The following is a 16,230-nucleotide window of genomic DNA, read 5'->3' on the forward strand; positions in this document are numbered from 1 at the left end:
TATGATTAGTCAATAAATATATAAAAAATATTCAACATCTCTAGCAATTAGAGAAATGCAAATCAAAACTACACTGAGGGGGCTGGGGTTGTGGCTTTGAGGTAGAGTGCTCACCTAGCAGGTAGGAGGCACTGGGTTCAATCCTCAGCACCACATAAAAATAAAATAAAGATATCGTGTCCACTTATAACTAAAAAATAAATATATTTTTTTAAAAAAAACTACAATGAGATTCCATCTCATTCCAGTCAGAATGGCAATGATTAAGAATGCAAGTAACAATAAGTTTTGGTGAGGATGAGGGGAAAAAGGCATACTCATACATTGCTGGTGGGACTGCAAATTGGTGCGACCACTCTGGAAAGCATAAGGAGATTCCTCAAAAAACTAGGAATTGAACCACCATTTGACCCAGTTATCTCACTCCTTGGTGAGATAGCCAAGGACTTAAAAATCAGCACACTACAGTGATGCAGCCACATCAATGTTTATAGCAGCTCAATTCAGAACCAACCTAGGTACCCTTTAACAGATGAATGGATAAAGAAAATGTGGCACCTATACACAATGGAATAGTACTTATTTCTCAACCATAAATAAAAATGAAACCATGGCATTTACTGGTAAATGGATAGAACTGTAGAATATCATGCTAAGCAAAATAAACCAATCTTTAAAAATGTTTTCTTTGATATGTGGATGGTAACTCACAATAAGGGAGGGGAGTAGTTAAGAAGCAATAGAAGTACTTTGGATTAGACAAAGGGGAATGAAGGGATGGAGAAGGAATGGGAATTGGAAAGTTAATAGAATGAATTGGACATTAATATCCTATGTGCATATATGATTACATGACCAATGTAATTCTACATCATGTACTACCAGAAGAATGAGAAGTTATACTCCATATACGTATAATATGTCAAAGTACATTCTACTATCATGTATAACTAATAAGAACAATTTTTTTAAAAAAAGAAGCCTTCTCAGGATGAGGGGTGAGAAGGGAGGTGCACTCTTACCATCAGCCACCTTTCCAACAGACTTCTAGATTATGAAGTATTATTATTTCTCAACATGACATGAACCATGCCTGAAAACACTTTGGTAAAAACTTCAAGCATGAATGGTAAAAAATGAGACCACACTTTCCCTCACCACTCCCAGTTCCCCTCCAATTCCACATCAATCCCTAGGTATAACTACTATTGCCAGTTTAGTATAGATTCTTCTAGAATGCTGCCTATGTATTTGCATATAAAAATGTACATATTTGACTACAAAATTTTTGGTCACCATATGTTATTTGTAAATGTTAACTTTCTGAGCATTTCTTCAACTTTTTTTTTCACCTTGTATATTTAGGGAACACTTAGACACACCTCATTATTTTTAACTAGTTTTCCATGGTATGGTACATTTAACTATCCCCACTTGATCAGACATAAAATGGGCATCTCGTTAGGGCTCTGCTTGATTTGTACATCAGTGACAACAGTAAAATCCACTTTGAGCTTGGCAAATGGAGTCCTGTCTTGAGCCACCCCTCTGGAGAGTCATGGACCCATTGTGGATTCCAAGATCTGAGTCAGTTCACGGATTCAGAATGAAGGGGAGCCTGGGGTCATTGACTAAATAACTACATGTGAAGAAAAGAGAAATACTGGGAGCTCAAAATGCACTGTGGAGCATCAGAGAGGGTGGGGCTTCTGGCAGGCAATGGAATAAATTGTTTGTTTTGAATCTATCTCACAAAGGCAGGACTCTAAAGACATTCAAAGATGTTTGGGGTGGGGAGGGGAGCACTTTGCATCATTAAAAATTAAAAGAAGATTAAAATGAAATCTCTATTTTACCAAGCTGATCGGTAAGTCAATATGTCGTTTGGGAGATGGAAATCTCCATGCTTTCCCTTGACCCAGCAAGCCCACTTTTAGGAATTATCCCACAGCCTTTATTTCACAGATACGTAGAGAGGAGCAGAGCCTCCTAGTTAACTTCTATTTTACTAAAATCATGGAAGTGAAAGAACCCTTGGATTTGCTGGTAAATGGGTGGAACTGGAGAACATCATGCTAAGTGAAATAAGCCAGACCCAGAAAGTCAAGGGTTGAATGTTTTCTCTCATATACAAAAGCTGGACCAAAAGAAAGAAAAAAAGAAAAAAAAAAAACAGATGGGGAAATCCCCACGAAAATAGAAGAGAGATCAGTGGAATAGAGGACAGGGGTTAAGGGGGAAGGAGGGAGGGAGGAGGGACAAGAAAAGGAAGGAGTGGTGGAATGAATCCGATCAAACTTTCCTATGTACATATATGGACATACCACAGTGAATTGCACCTTTATGTATGTACATATTGCATTGATTTAAAAATCATAAATAAATAGAAGAAAGATCAGTAGAGAAAATAGAATAGAGGTAGGGAGAAGGGGAGGCAAAGAGGAAGTACTGGGGACTGAGTTGGAGCAAATTATATTCCATGCTTGTATAATTATGTCCAAATGAACCCCAACCTATGTATATTTATAATGAACCAATAAAAAATTAAGAGGAAAGAGCCCCTGGTGAATGCTATTTTGAACCCCTATGATGGTTTTGAACTCACTCCACTCTTAAGCACAGAGTGGAAATCAAGGTACTTAGAATCTGGCGAGATCTTCCCACTGGATCCCTAATCCATGAAGTGAGAGCTATTATGGTTGGAAGAACTCAAACATCGTCCCATTTTTTTTTTTAATCAAATGAGAGAGTAACACTGCATTCCTGGGAGAACAAGCACTTAGTGCCACCAACAAAAACTTGAGACACAGGAGGGATGATTTCTATCCCATCTGCAATTCACTTGACAATATGGCCCATGCACAGTTTAGAACTTGGAGAATGAAATGACAATGACTTTAATTGCATCTGCTTTTTCAGATGTTGTCTCTTTCATAACCCATGTTATGTCACTATCAATTTGGCAAGTGCTCTTCTTCCATCCCCATAAGCTGTGGCACCAGCAGCAGTTGGCTTTCACGTGACAGGGACTGCAGAATGCACTTGGCATCTCGTCCCAGACTTCCAACAGCTCTTTTGTTCTGTGCTTTCATTTGATATAGGAATCTCAATCATCTTTCCAACATAGCCCCCGTCTTCTACACTGATGCCATCATGTTAAGATGGCCTGGTGAGCAGGAGGGAGCAGATTGCCCTGGCTGACTTGGTAAAACGCATGTATGCTGTGGGTGGGAGATACAGTCCAAGAAAAGTAAGGGAGCCACCTAATCATAAAGTTTCCAGGGTTTAGTCATCTGAGATTTATTGGATGCTTGCTCCAAAATGAAAGACAGGTGTCTTGATTTGTACCCTGTACAATCTTGACAGGGACCAGTATTTGATAGAACACCTTTGGAGAGGCAAAAGCTTGCCAGTTTTGAGCAAAGCCTAGAGAAACATACACTTGTCAAGTTTTACCAGTCTACAGGAGACACAGCCGCCACCTGGCCTCTTAGATCCAGTACGTCGAGTGGTGTTTGAAGTGTCTGTGGCAGATGGGAGTGGAGCCTGTGGCAGCCCAACATGAGGGCTACGATATACCTGACCTGGTGGCCGTCACTGTAATTCTGTGATCATACCATGTTAATTGTGTTATTGTCATTGACAAAAGTTTTAAAAATTTAAATATAAACAAAATTTAGGAGGTCAGATAGATAATATGACATTTATCTTTGTGACCATTTTTAAGTGTCTAGCTCAGCACCACTAAGGACAGTCACATCGTTGTACAACCATCACCACCATTCATCTCCAGGACCTTTTCATCTTGCAAAACAAATTCCAGGGCTGAGGTTGTGGCTCAGTGGTAGAGCCCTTGCCTAGCAGGTGTGAGGCACTGGGTTCAATTCTGAGCACCACATATAAGTAAATGAATAAAATAAAGGTCCATCAACATCTAAAAAAAAATGTAAAAAAACAACAAAAAACAAACTCTGTACCCATGAAACAGTAACTCACACCCCAGCCCCCACCGCGGCCACTGGCAACCACATCTTACTTTCTGTCTATGAATTGGACTGCTCTTAAAATCCCTCATGGTTTTAATTTTGATATCTTTAAAGTGCCTTTTGCCCTCCAGAAAGCTCTTTCCCATTGCTCTTTAAACAATTCTCCTGGGCACTCCTGTACATTTGTTTTTCCAGTTGAGTTTTTGAGTCGACTCATCATGTTTTATAAAACCATTAAGTTGGAATTTTTGATATTACATTGGATAGCCATCCCTCAGGTGTGACAATGTAAGCTTCAAGATATTTATGATTTATTAAACCAAAAAAAACCCCACCATGTTTTAAAAATCTATTTTTAAAAGTCATGGGACTCTACTGACTCTAAGTATTTCTTTTCTTTCCAAACAAATACAGATTATTCTCAAGTTGTGATGAAAGATGAAGGCATTTTAAAATAATCAGTTTAAATTTCCATCAAGTGTATTATTTATTATTTAACATTACTAGTCAATTGAGGGAAGTAAAATTTGTGTTGATTATAACCATGATTTACTAAAAGGAGCTTCTTTGGACTTCAAAAAAAATCTAGAAAAGATGGGCTTTTGCTGAATGTAGCACTTGTAGTAAACCAAATAATGTTGATGAAAGTAATTTTGGGGAAATGATGACCCAAAGAGTTTCTACTAGATGGACTCAAAGGTATCACCCCTCATATATTGAATTCAATGTGCATCTCTCATTAATGGAGATGTACTAAAATTTCTAAGTGTTATTTGTGGAAGTTTACTGACTAATGAAGCAATTCAGTCATCAAAATATAGGTAACATTTACATGCAACTCATAAAGAAATATATTCATAAAATTATTTGAAAGAAATAACATTGAATCAAAGAGTCAACAGAAGCAGATGTTCAATAATTCATATATGGACAGTAAGTAGTACTTCGCAGGCTTCTTAAAAAAGTAGCACTTTGCGTGACCAATTCAGAGAAATAAGATTGCAGAAACATAAGCAAAAAAACTTCACAAAAATGTTTGCTTGGGGGCTGGGGTTATGGTTCAGTGGTAGAGCACTTGCCTAGCATGTATGATGCATTGGATTCAATCCTCAGCACCGCATATAAATAAAGGTCATTTAAAAATTATATATTTTTAAAAAATGTATGCCTGGAAATGTTGGGAGAATTTTGAGCAAAGATGATAACTGAAAGTCTACTTTCTAATAACACTTTGGATAAATGTATTTAGAAACTGGCTAAGTATATGGAAGATTAATTTATGGTAAAATAAAAATAAAGTATTTTTCCATGCAATCCAATGCACACATGATGCTAAGAAGGCAATTCTTTTAGCAAATGTGTGTTTTATTTTCTTTTAATTTTTTTAGATGCCTATGGACCTTTATTTTATTCATTTACTTATATGTGGTGATGAGAATTGAACCCAGTGCCTCACCCATGCTAGGCAAGCACTCTACCACTGAGCCACAACCTCAGCCCCAAATGTGTGATTTAAGCATTATGGTGGTATGGATATAAGATTCTTTTTTCCCCCCAACTTTATCACCACAAATGGAACTAAGTCTTAACTACATAAAATAATGATGGATCACATTGTCTATGTGGTTTGGAGATTAGGTTTGGGGTAGAGTGTATTTTGTTGCACAGATGCAATGATAGGTAAGCAGAGAAAAGAGCTGGGCCAGAATGTATGTCAGCATCTTGCTACTTTATTGAGAATGTCTTGCTACAACAAACAAACAAATCGCTATATGATGCCTTAGTGATAGAATAAAAGTTTTGAGTCACATAAAAGATTATGTGTTAAATTAGAGATGAATGACCCTGTATGTGATCATATGGAAGCCTATCATAAACACGTGTTTCATGATGGGGTGTGAAGGTTGTTGGGCTTAAAGGTCTGTGGAGAAGGTTGGCTCTGTGGACAAGATCTTCATGTTTCTTTAAGAAACTAATTTGGTTCCAACTTTTTAAAGGTGGAAATACAATATCCAGAATGGCTCATTTTTTTCTGATGGTTTCGATTTTCTTACTATTTTCAGACAAGGAAGGAATTCAACATGCTTTAAAATGGCAGAGAAGATGGAATGACAATTATTAGAAGTTGGGAAGAGTAGAGTTTCTACAAATGGTTAGGACATGTTTCAGGATTTCACAATTATTAATAATGTAGATAAAGACCTTGACATTGCACATGTGCAAAAGATGGAATGACTGAAAATGGACCAGCTTTCTAAAACAGGAAATCTGTATAAACCAAGCAACCCAGTAAGGGCGCTGCATGGAAGGGGTACTTGGCACACTGCAGGTCTAGATGTAGATTAATACAATTTGTTTAAGTGTGTGTGTGTGTGGTGGGAGGGAGGTGGCGGGGTTTGCATGCTGGGAATCAAACCCAGAGCCTCATGTGTGCTAGGCAAATGCTGAGCTACATCTCCAGCCCTACTTTATTTTGAAATGTACAGAAAAGCATATGACAGAAATAACAAGTTCAATGATTATCACCAAATGAGCAGCCATGTAATTTTTACCAGAGTCAAGATCAAGGGAGGCACACCAGGGTCTCCTGGAGGCTCTCAGATGGCTCTTTGCCTGGCCTCCAGGGGCTTCGTTACAAAGGTGGACTAGGCCATTCTTGGCCGACTACTGAGGGCAGATCCTTTGCAGATCTGCAGCTCTGTCTGTGTCAGGGCAGCTACTTGCCCTGGCTAACTGTCCTGCAAATTCTACCCGCCTTGCCCTCCAGGTTCCCACTGGAGTCCCCCTTTCTGTAATATACTCCAGAAACTCTCTTAAAAAGTGAGAACTGAGCTATTATAGAGTTGACATGATTTGTTCCCATCGCTCAGGGATCATTGTCCCTTCTTGCCTCATTTTCAGTGTCTCAAAAACCTCTGTTTCATATATTTTGCTTGCTTTTTGAAGGGGAAGGAGTTTGTTTCAAGCATGAAGATAAATCTGATCATTACTCCATCTTGGCCAGGAGCAAAAGTTCCAAAAGCTTAATTATGTTCACATTGATTTTTGTTTTTATTTTTGTTGTTTCCTTTTTTTTCAGGAATAGGGAAACCGACCTTTTCCTCCATTTGTCACTGAACAACGGAGGAATGATTCATTTTCACTTTAGCCAATGATATTACCATTTCATATTTTGTAAACTAGCATTTCATTTTTATTAATAATAATACATTTTGCATTCTGGCTGAATGACTAGTTGAAAACCACATTAGCACATCTACCTTTTGAAATAACGTCACCCAAACATGACCAGTTCTACATAAACAGAGCATGCCTTTGAAAAGTTCAATAGGTAAAAGAAATCAGAATATTAAAAAGAAGATGAATACCAGCTCAAATGTTTATAGGAATAATCATCTCTGAAGAAGCAAATTGAAGTTGATAGATTCTCATTGAAGTGGGGTTCATGAGACTGAGGAAAGGGGGGTGCGGCAAGAGGGGAGGAGCAGTGAGAAGTCCTGTATAGGAATGGCGCGGCAGGGGGTGGGGGTGGGGCAAAAAATTGCAGAGGAGCCCTGGAGCTCAGGGAGAGCACAGCAAGGCTGGATTTCAGATTGGCTGCTGTCATCGAATTCCATGTGTGTAAACACAACCAAATTTTATTTATTTATTTGTATTATTATTCTAATTGTACATATTTGTGGGATAAAGTGTGATAATGTGATAACTGGATACATGTATCCAATGCATACTGAACCAAATCAAGGTAATTAGCATTTCCATCTTATCATTACTTGTGTTTAGAGCCTGTGAGCTTCTCTTTTAGTTATTCAAAAATATGTAATAGGACATGGTGAACGGTGGTCCCCCCACTGCACTGTAGAACTTACTACCTTGATCTGACGGTGTTTTGGTACCTGTTACCAAACCTCCCTCTACCTTCCTGCCCCTACTCCTCCCCGTCTCTAGCAATCACTATTATACATTCAGATCAACTTCATAACATCTACATCGGTGATATCTGCTTTTCTGTGTCTGATTTACTTCATTTAACATCATGTCTTCTATTTCCATCCATTTTGCTACAAATGACAGGATTTCAATTCTGACTTTTAGATGTGTAAGAGGATGCTCACCCTGCTTCCCCTGTCAAGAGTACACGTCAGGTCTCTCTGAGCCTCAGGCCCTTTCTATCACTTCACACTGAGCCAGGTGTTCACAGCCTTTTGGATTGAGAAGAGTGTAGATCACAGAGGTTTTATCTAGTTCATTTTTTGAATGTGTGGTCATCTGTTAAATTTTTATAACAAATTAGTAAACAAATGAACAAAAATGCCAAATAGTTCAAGCCAAAATATTCAACCCTTTCAGAAGAGAATAAACTTGGGCTGGGGATGTGGCTCAAGCGGTAGGGCGCTCGCCTGGCGTGCATGTGGCCCGGGTTTGATCCTCAGCACCACATACAAACAAAGATGTTGTGTCCGCCCCAAACTAAAAAATAAATATTAAAATTCTCTCTCTCTCTTAAAAAAAAAAAGAAGAGAATAATCTCAAAAGTGTTTTTTTCGTGGGGGGCCCACTGAGAGCTAGATTGGGATTTTTATTAATTAAAGTCAGAATGATAGAGCTACTTTGATTGGTCATGCTTGAATAATAAAATTAATATCTGTTAACTTTTTTTTTTTACTGAATGTGGATTCATTTTGATTCTATCACTAATTTCCTAGTCTAAAGGGAAAGATTTTAAACCCATAAATGTGTGTGTTGAAAGGGAGGTAACACTGCTTCATGACACCTGAGTAACTGATAGCAGTAGGTAGAAATCACCTGTAAAGAGTATGTAAAGGCGTGTCCCTTCATCATCTGAGTAAAACACCTCCACCTGTGAAGGTCGTTACTGCATCTTAAGTCACTCCAACTTAAGTGGAGCAATGACAATAAAATTTCTAGACAATATGCAATATCTAAAGAATGTAAATAGTGGGTCTAGTGTTGGCTTTATGTACTATAGATGTCCTATATCAAAAATTTTTAAAGTCTTCCAAAAGATGAAGTCTTCTAAAATGTGTTTATTTATTCATTTTTGTGGTGAAAATCACATAATTTTAAATATATCAACTTAACCAGTGCAGTAGTATTAACTATGTGTACACTGTTTTATAACAGAGCTCCAGGACTTTTGTTTGTTTGTTTGCAAACTGGAGTTTGATACCCATTAAACAATAGATTCCCTTACCCACTTCTCTCAGCTCCTGAGTTTGACTGCATTAAATACATCACATATTTCTCCTTTCTGTTTCTAAGAGTTTGACTGCACTAAATACATCACATAAGTGGAGTCAGGTAGCATTTGTCTCTTTATAACAGACTTGGTTCATTTAACATGATGACTTCAAGATTCATTCATGTTGTAGCATGCAACAGGATTTCCTTTTTAAGGCTGAATAATATTCCATTGTATGTATAGTATACATAATATACATAATATTCCATTGTATATATACAATGTCTTTAAGTGTGTGGGGGATCAAACTCAGAGCCTGGTGTATGCTAGGCAAGTGCTGAGCTATATTCCCAGCTCTATACAATTTTGTAGGTAGTCGCCCTTTATCTACACTTTTGCTTTCAGCAGTTTCTATTACCCGTGGTCATTCACAATCCAAAAATATTAAAAATAAAATTTCAGAAGTAAAAATTCAGGTTTTAAACTGTACACCATTCTGAATAATGTGATAAAATCTCACACTGTCATGCTCCTTCCCACGCAGGAGACGAATCATCTTTTTGCCATTTTATTGTATATGCTACATGCCTGTTAGTCACTTAGAAATCATCTGAATTATCAAGTTGACTCTTCCGGTATCATGGTAGCCCTTATTTTACTCAATAATGACCCCAAAGTGCAAGAGTAGTGATGCTGGCGATTCAGCTGTGCTGAAGAGAAGCCACAAGAGCTTCCTTGGAGTATCATCTCATGTCATCACAAGAAGACTGAATACAGTACATTTAGGTATTTTGAGAGTAAAAAGCGACATTATCATATCTTTTATTATAGTATATTGCTATAATCATTGTTTATTAAATATGGCTGTTAATCTCTTACTATGTCTAATTTATAAATTAAGCTTCATCATAGGTATATATGTATAGGAAAAAATAGAGCATAAACAAAGGGCTTATTCTCTCTGAGGCAGCCATAAGGGGTCTTAGAACATATCCCCATTGGATAAGGGAGGACTATTGTTCTACATCTTCTTTATCCATTCATCTGTCAGTACACTTAGGTTGACATTTATTTTTGACCTGCTTATCTTTTGGAGGGTTTTTAGGGTTCAGGATATGATGTGGAATCTAGGGTGAAAAAAGCTCTCCAATTTCACACATATGTATTCAAATGCCTTAAGCACTGAATCGGCGCGTACTACTTAGAGCCTGCCACACGTATCTGCATGCAAGGGACACACACATCCCCAATTCCTGCTGGTCCTCCCTTCACTCTGCCTTTGCTTTTCCCTTTTAGGTTCCCATTGCCCAGACCTACCCCAACCTGTGCACGGCACCTGGGTTGGTAGAGAAGGCTTCTGTGTGGTCTCTGCTCCTAAAGTGTCCCTGCCTTGCCTCACAGAAACCACCAGATTTCCCCCCTTTTCCATCTCTCTGCCACCTAGACGTCACCGAGCTGTGGTTCCAGCCACCTTATTCCATCCTAGTCATCTTGAATGGAAGGGCCTCTGTGATCAGAAAGGACTCTACCTCTCCACCCGTAATGGCTTCACCTTCTCACAGTGCCCTGCGCCCAGACTCCCAGGCTTGTTCCTCCTTCTGCAACCCATTCCTGCCTCCCCTTGGTGAGAGTACCCTGCCTTGCTTTCCATTTCTTTGGATCCTATCTGCTCTTCCAGGCCTTGTCATCTATCCCTCAATGGCCTTTTGTGGAGTTGGGTCTCGTGGAGGGAGTCTGTGCTAAGTTCCCAGAACCCACTGGGGCTGTGTAATGGACTGAACTGTGTCTCCCCACAATTTATATGTTGGAGTCCTAACTCCCAACACCTCAGAATGGGACCATGTTTATAGAGAAGGCCTTGAAAGAGGTAATTAAGATAAAATGACATCATGTGGATGGGTCCTCCTATCCAATATGGTCAATGTCCTTATAAGAAGAGATGACAGCAGAGACACACACACAGGGAAGACCATATTGCAGACACAAGGCTACCTACAGGTCAAGGAGAGAGGCCTTAGAAGGAACCAACCTGCCAACACCTTGATCTTAGCCTCCAGAATTGTGAGGAAATACATCTTTGCTGTTTAAGCCACCCATCTGTGTCCTTTGTTATAAAAGGCAGCCCAAGCAAACCTATTCAGAGACAAAGTGGCTTACCCTCACTGGGTTACCATGAAGAGGGGTTGATACTTAATTTAAGAGGCTGTTTTGAAGATTATATGAGATAGTTTATGAAAGTACCAGGCATGTAGAAAGAATCAATAAATATGTTTTTCAGTGATGAGGATCAAATCCAGGGTCTCATGCATGTTAGGCAAGAGCTCTACCACTGAGCTACAACCCCAAGCTCAATAAACATTTCTTGTTTTCTCAATTAGTGCCTATTTTCAAAAGGCTGGTAAAAGAGTTTGTGTATTATTGAAATTGTGCTTCAACTGTCTGATTAGCTATTCCACATATAGTAGACTCTCATTTCTCTACAGTTCTTTGAAACATTGCTGTTCTGGGTTAATTTAATAGTCTGGGGGCTGGGGATGTGGCTCAAGCGGTAGTGCGCTCGCATGCGTGTGGCCCCGGTTCGATCCTCAGCACCACGTACAAAGATGTGTCCGCTGAAAACTAAAAAATAAATATTAAAAAAAAATTAATAGTCTGGTTGGTAAGAGTGACCAGATATACCATCACACATTAGCATCTATCAGCAGGCATCAAAGCCAAACTCACTTGTAGAAATCTGAAATGATGAAGAATTAAGGATCTTAAGGGTTTTCTTGGCTGAATTTATTTATCTCATAGGTGAGGAAATCAAGTCCCTTGGAAGTGAAGTGATTTTCCCAAAGTCATGTCATCTTTATTGGCAGAGCTGGCAGGTAGCAAGCAGTGGAGATTCCTGACTTCCGTCTCCTCTTGTTGTCCACGCTGATGCCGGGACTTTGGGTAAACTCTTTCTGGATCATTCCATCTGTAGGAAACATCCATGACAGGTCAACCTAAAGAGATGGCTGTTTTCCAGGAGCTGTGCCTTCAGAGTGACATCTGAGAGGAATAGTAGAACTTAATGCTTCTTTCAGTGCCTCTCTTTCTTTATTTCTATATTATGTCATTGCAAGAATGTTATGTAAATAGAATCATACAACATGTAACCTTTGGGGATTGAATTTTTTTACTTAGCAAAATTACCTAGAAATTCATTCATCCAAGTTGCCACATGTTATCAATGGTTCATTTTTTCTTTTAATTGCTGGGCTGAGCTAAATCTCAGTTGGTAGAGTGCTTGCCTCGCATTCACAAGGCCCTGGATTCAATCCCCAGAACCATAAATAAATAAATAAATAAAAGTTATAAAAAAAATTGTTGAGTAGTATCCCTTGGTCTGCGGTGTCATGGAGAGTTTGGAGAGTTCAACCATTTGCCCACTGATGAACAGCTGAGCTGTTTGGTTATAATAAAGCTGTCATTACAATTCATGTACAGGCTTCTTGTGGATCTAAAGTTTCAATCTTCATGGTGAAGTGTCCAAGAGTACACTTATTGAGTCATATTTAAGTGGCATGTTTAAATTGAGTGATCCGGTGTCTCTGCATCCACAGCAGCATTTGTTGTCACTATTTTTATTTTAGTCTTTTTGAGATGGGTATAGTGATATGTCATGATAGCTTTAATTTGCCTTTTCCTAATGGCCAATAATGTCAAACATCTTTCCATGTGTACTGATTGTCATCTGTATAGACTGAAGTTGTGTCTGTTGCCCATTTTCTAAATGACTTTTTAATTGTCAAGTTTTGGGAATTTTTTTTATAATATTTTAAGTTTTTAGTTTTAGGTGGACGCAATATCTTTATTTTATTTTTATGTGGTGCTGATGACCAAACTCAGCGCCCCATGCATGCTAGGTGAGCAATCTACCACTGAGCCAGTCCAGCTCTGGGAATTCCTTTTTTTTTAGTTATAGTTGGGCACAATACCTTTATTTTATTTGTGTGCTGAGGGTTGAACCCAATGCCTTGCACGTGGTAGGAGAGCGCTCTACCACTGAGCAACAACCCCTGCCCCTACCAAGGAATTCTTTATGTATTCTAAAACTAGTCCTTTGTCAGAGTTGTGATTTGCAGATATTTTTCTCTGAGTCTATAGTGTATTTTATCCTCTTAACAGGATCTTCCAAAAAGCACAGTCTTTAAATTTTGATGAGGTCAAATTTGTCATTTTTGTTCTTTTATGGGTCATGATTTTAGTGTCAAGTCTAAGAACTTTTGGCCTAATCCTAAGACCTGAAGATTTTCTCCTGTTTTTTCCTTGAAGTTTAAATCATTAACATCTGGGATTTGTTTGGAATTAATTTTTGTGTAAGGTGTGATATTTGGGTGGTGTTCATGTTTTTACTTATGCATGTCCCATTGCTCCAGCATCCTTTGTGGAAAATGCTATCATTTCTCTATCATTTGCATTAAAAAATCAGTTGACATATTTGTGTAGCTCTATTTCTGGATTTTTTTATTCTGTTTTCTGCCAATACCACAATCTTGATCACTGGCTCTTTTTTAAAGTTTCTGCATTTATGCTCAGTAAGGGCTGCAAACCATTGCTGGATCTAGAAGAAAGGCTCCAGGAGATTGACTAATCCAATGATCTCTTGTAACCCAGAGTGGCCGAGGGAACATGTGCTGTGTTGAGAGCCAAAGGACCTGCTCCTATAGACTTAGCGGGTCGGCATGTGGCCTGGTGACCTGGCCAAATCATTTAACTTGAGCCTTAGTTTCCTCATCTATGGAATTTGGATGCCGATATGTGTTTAGCCTATGCTCCCAGACTTGTGAGTGTAAAAGGAAATATGGAGTCCATAAATTTTAATGAAAGTACAGTTATTATTTCAGGGGTAAGGAAAATGACATCCAAGGAGATTAAGATCTGCCTTACTCAAAGTTACCTTCTGTTTGATTTGGTGGCACCTGCCAGAAAGTGTCACAAATTATTCAGTACATACCTGCAGATCCCACATTCTGCCAGGCACTGTGAAAAGTCCCTGGGAGGCATGTGTGCGAGAGAGCGCGCGCGCACGCACACACACACACACACAAATCATGTCTGTCCTTAAACATCTTTTTATTTATTGTGGACATATTTTATTTCTTAAAACCTAAGTGAATTCTAATTAAATTTGTATTGAAGACTCCTTTAAAATTTCAGGACCTCCTGGGTTGATGGATCCACAGAACAATAAATCATTGTTTTGACATCTCTGTAAGTCACCAGTTTCCCTCTCAGATTTCATGGGGCTGCACATTAAGATAGAGGCAAAAAGAGAGAGTTAACCTGGACAGAACTAAAAAGACACAAAAACTCACATGCTTGTAACTCCTTTCCAATTACCCCCATTCAGGATTTCTTTGACATCCATTTATTAAAATGAAAAGAATCAGGGATCCGATTTGGAGTCCTATAATAGTGAATTTTTAAAAAAATGCATTTTACCTGCCTCAGGTGGGGCAGAACTTTTGAAAGAAGGTACTCCCAAGGAACAGCCTGCCTCTTCGGTGTGTTCCCAGGTCTCATTTCACAAACTGATTTCAATCCAGAACTGTCAGTTACGCAGCTGCACTGCATAGGGACTGGCTTTAACAGAGGAAGACTGGATGTGCAGCTTTCCTCTAGACAGCAGCACTGAAAAAAAAAAAATCTAGTTTGGAGAACAATGACTGTTCTTATTAAATCATTTAAACATTAGTGCATGCTATTTGGTGCATGTAGAATGCAAAGCATGGAAATAAAGCAAAATACACAAAAACAAAACATGTTCCAGCATAGCAAAATCAAAATCCAGTTAAGATTCACAGCTGGAGATGCTCTGAAGTGATTGCCAATGCCTCTTGCGGTGGGTGAGGCTCTGCTGCCCCCACGTGGCTTTAGTCCTTCTCTGACTATGCCTCTGGTGCTGAGAGTGGAGATTTGGAGAATGGTGGAGTGGATTAAATGGCTGGATACAGAGATGGGTGGGTTCATTCATTTAATAAGTATCAGATTCTGACTATTTTTCTAGGCAGTAGACCAAGTGCTATTAGGAAGTAATATTTGAGAACCGAGATGTGAAAAAGGCATTGGTGTTAATTAAGTAGGTAACGGCTATATCAGAACTGCCCTGTGTGTTGGTCCCAGAGGGGGTTAATGTGTAACTTGTGATGATGGAGGAAGGATTTCTCAAATATGCTTTTTCCTCTATGGAGACAAACATGTCTCTGGATAACCATGGCCTACTTACTCAAATCTATTGGTTGACAGGGGAAACAACAAAGGCAGCAAATGTGGGTTTTAGAAGTGCATTAAAAGTCCGTTATCGAAAACCCAGGGTGGGATCATTAAGGGAGAGTAGGCAGAAAAAACAAAACACGTGGGTTTAAAACATGATATTTGAAATGTATTAATAATTTACTACACTATTGGTAGATATGGACGCTGGTGCATTCCCTTTCACAGAAATTCCATAATCATGAATTTATTTTCCAAAATTACTTTCAGGGTATCTATAGAAAAGAACAGATGAAGGGCCAGGTGTGGTGGCACACACCTCAATCTCAGCCTCAGTAGGCTGAGGCAGGAAGAATGAGAGTTCAAAACCAGCCTCAGCAACTTAGTGAGGCCCTAAGCAACTCAGTGATACAAAATAGGACTGGGGATATGGCTCAGTGGTTAAGCACTCCTGGGTTCAATTCTGGGCACCAAAACCAAAATCAAAACCAACCAACCAACCAACCAACCAAACAAACAAACAAACAAACAAACAAAAAAACCAGATGAGACCATATGTCACTAATTTTACCTGGGATTAAATAATGAAGTCACACAGTAGAAGTCACATAAACTTCTCATAGAGTAGAGGAGTTTCTTCTGGAGTCTAAGAAATATACCAGAAGTTGTCTCAATATTTAGGTCATTGTAATTAGCTCCTTTTAGGATTCTGCAAAAGCCTACACAGAAATTCCAAAGCTTTTATTTCCAATAGAACTCAAACATGGTTTTATTGAACACTTGGTGGATGCAAGATTT

Source organism: Urocitellus parryii, chromosome 6, assembly GCF_045843805.1.
Source record: "Urocitellus parryii isolate mUroPar1 chromosome 6, mUroPar1.hap1, whole genome shotgun sequence".
Taxonomy (NCBI): domain Eukaryota; kingdom Metazoa; phylum Chordata; class Mammalia; order Rodentia; family Sciuridae; genus Urocitellus; species Urocitellus parryii.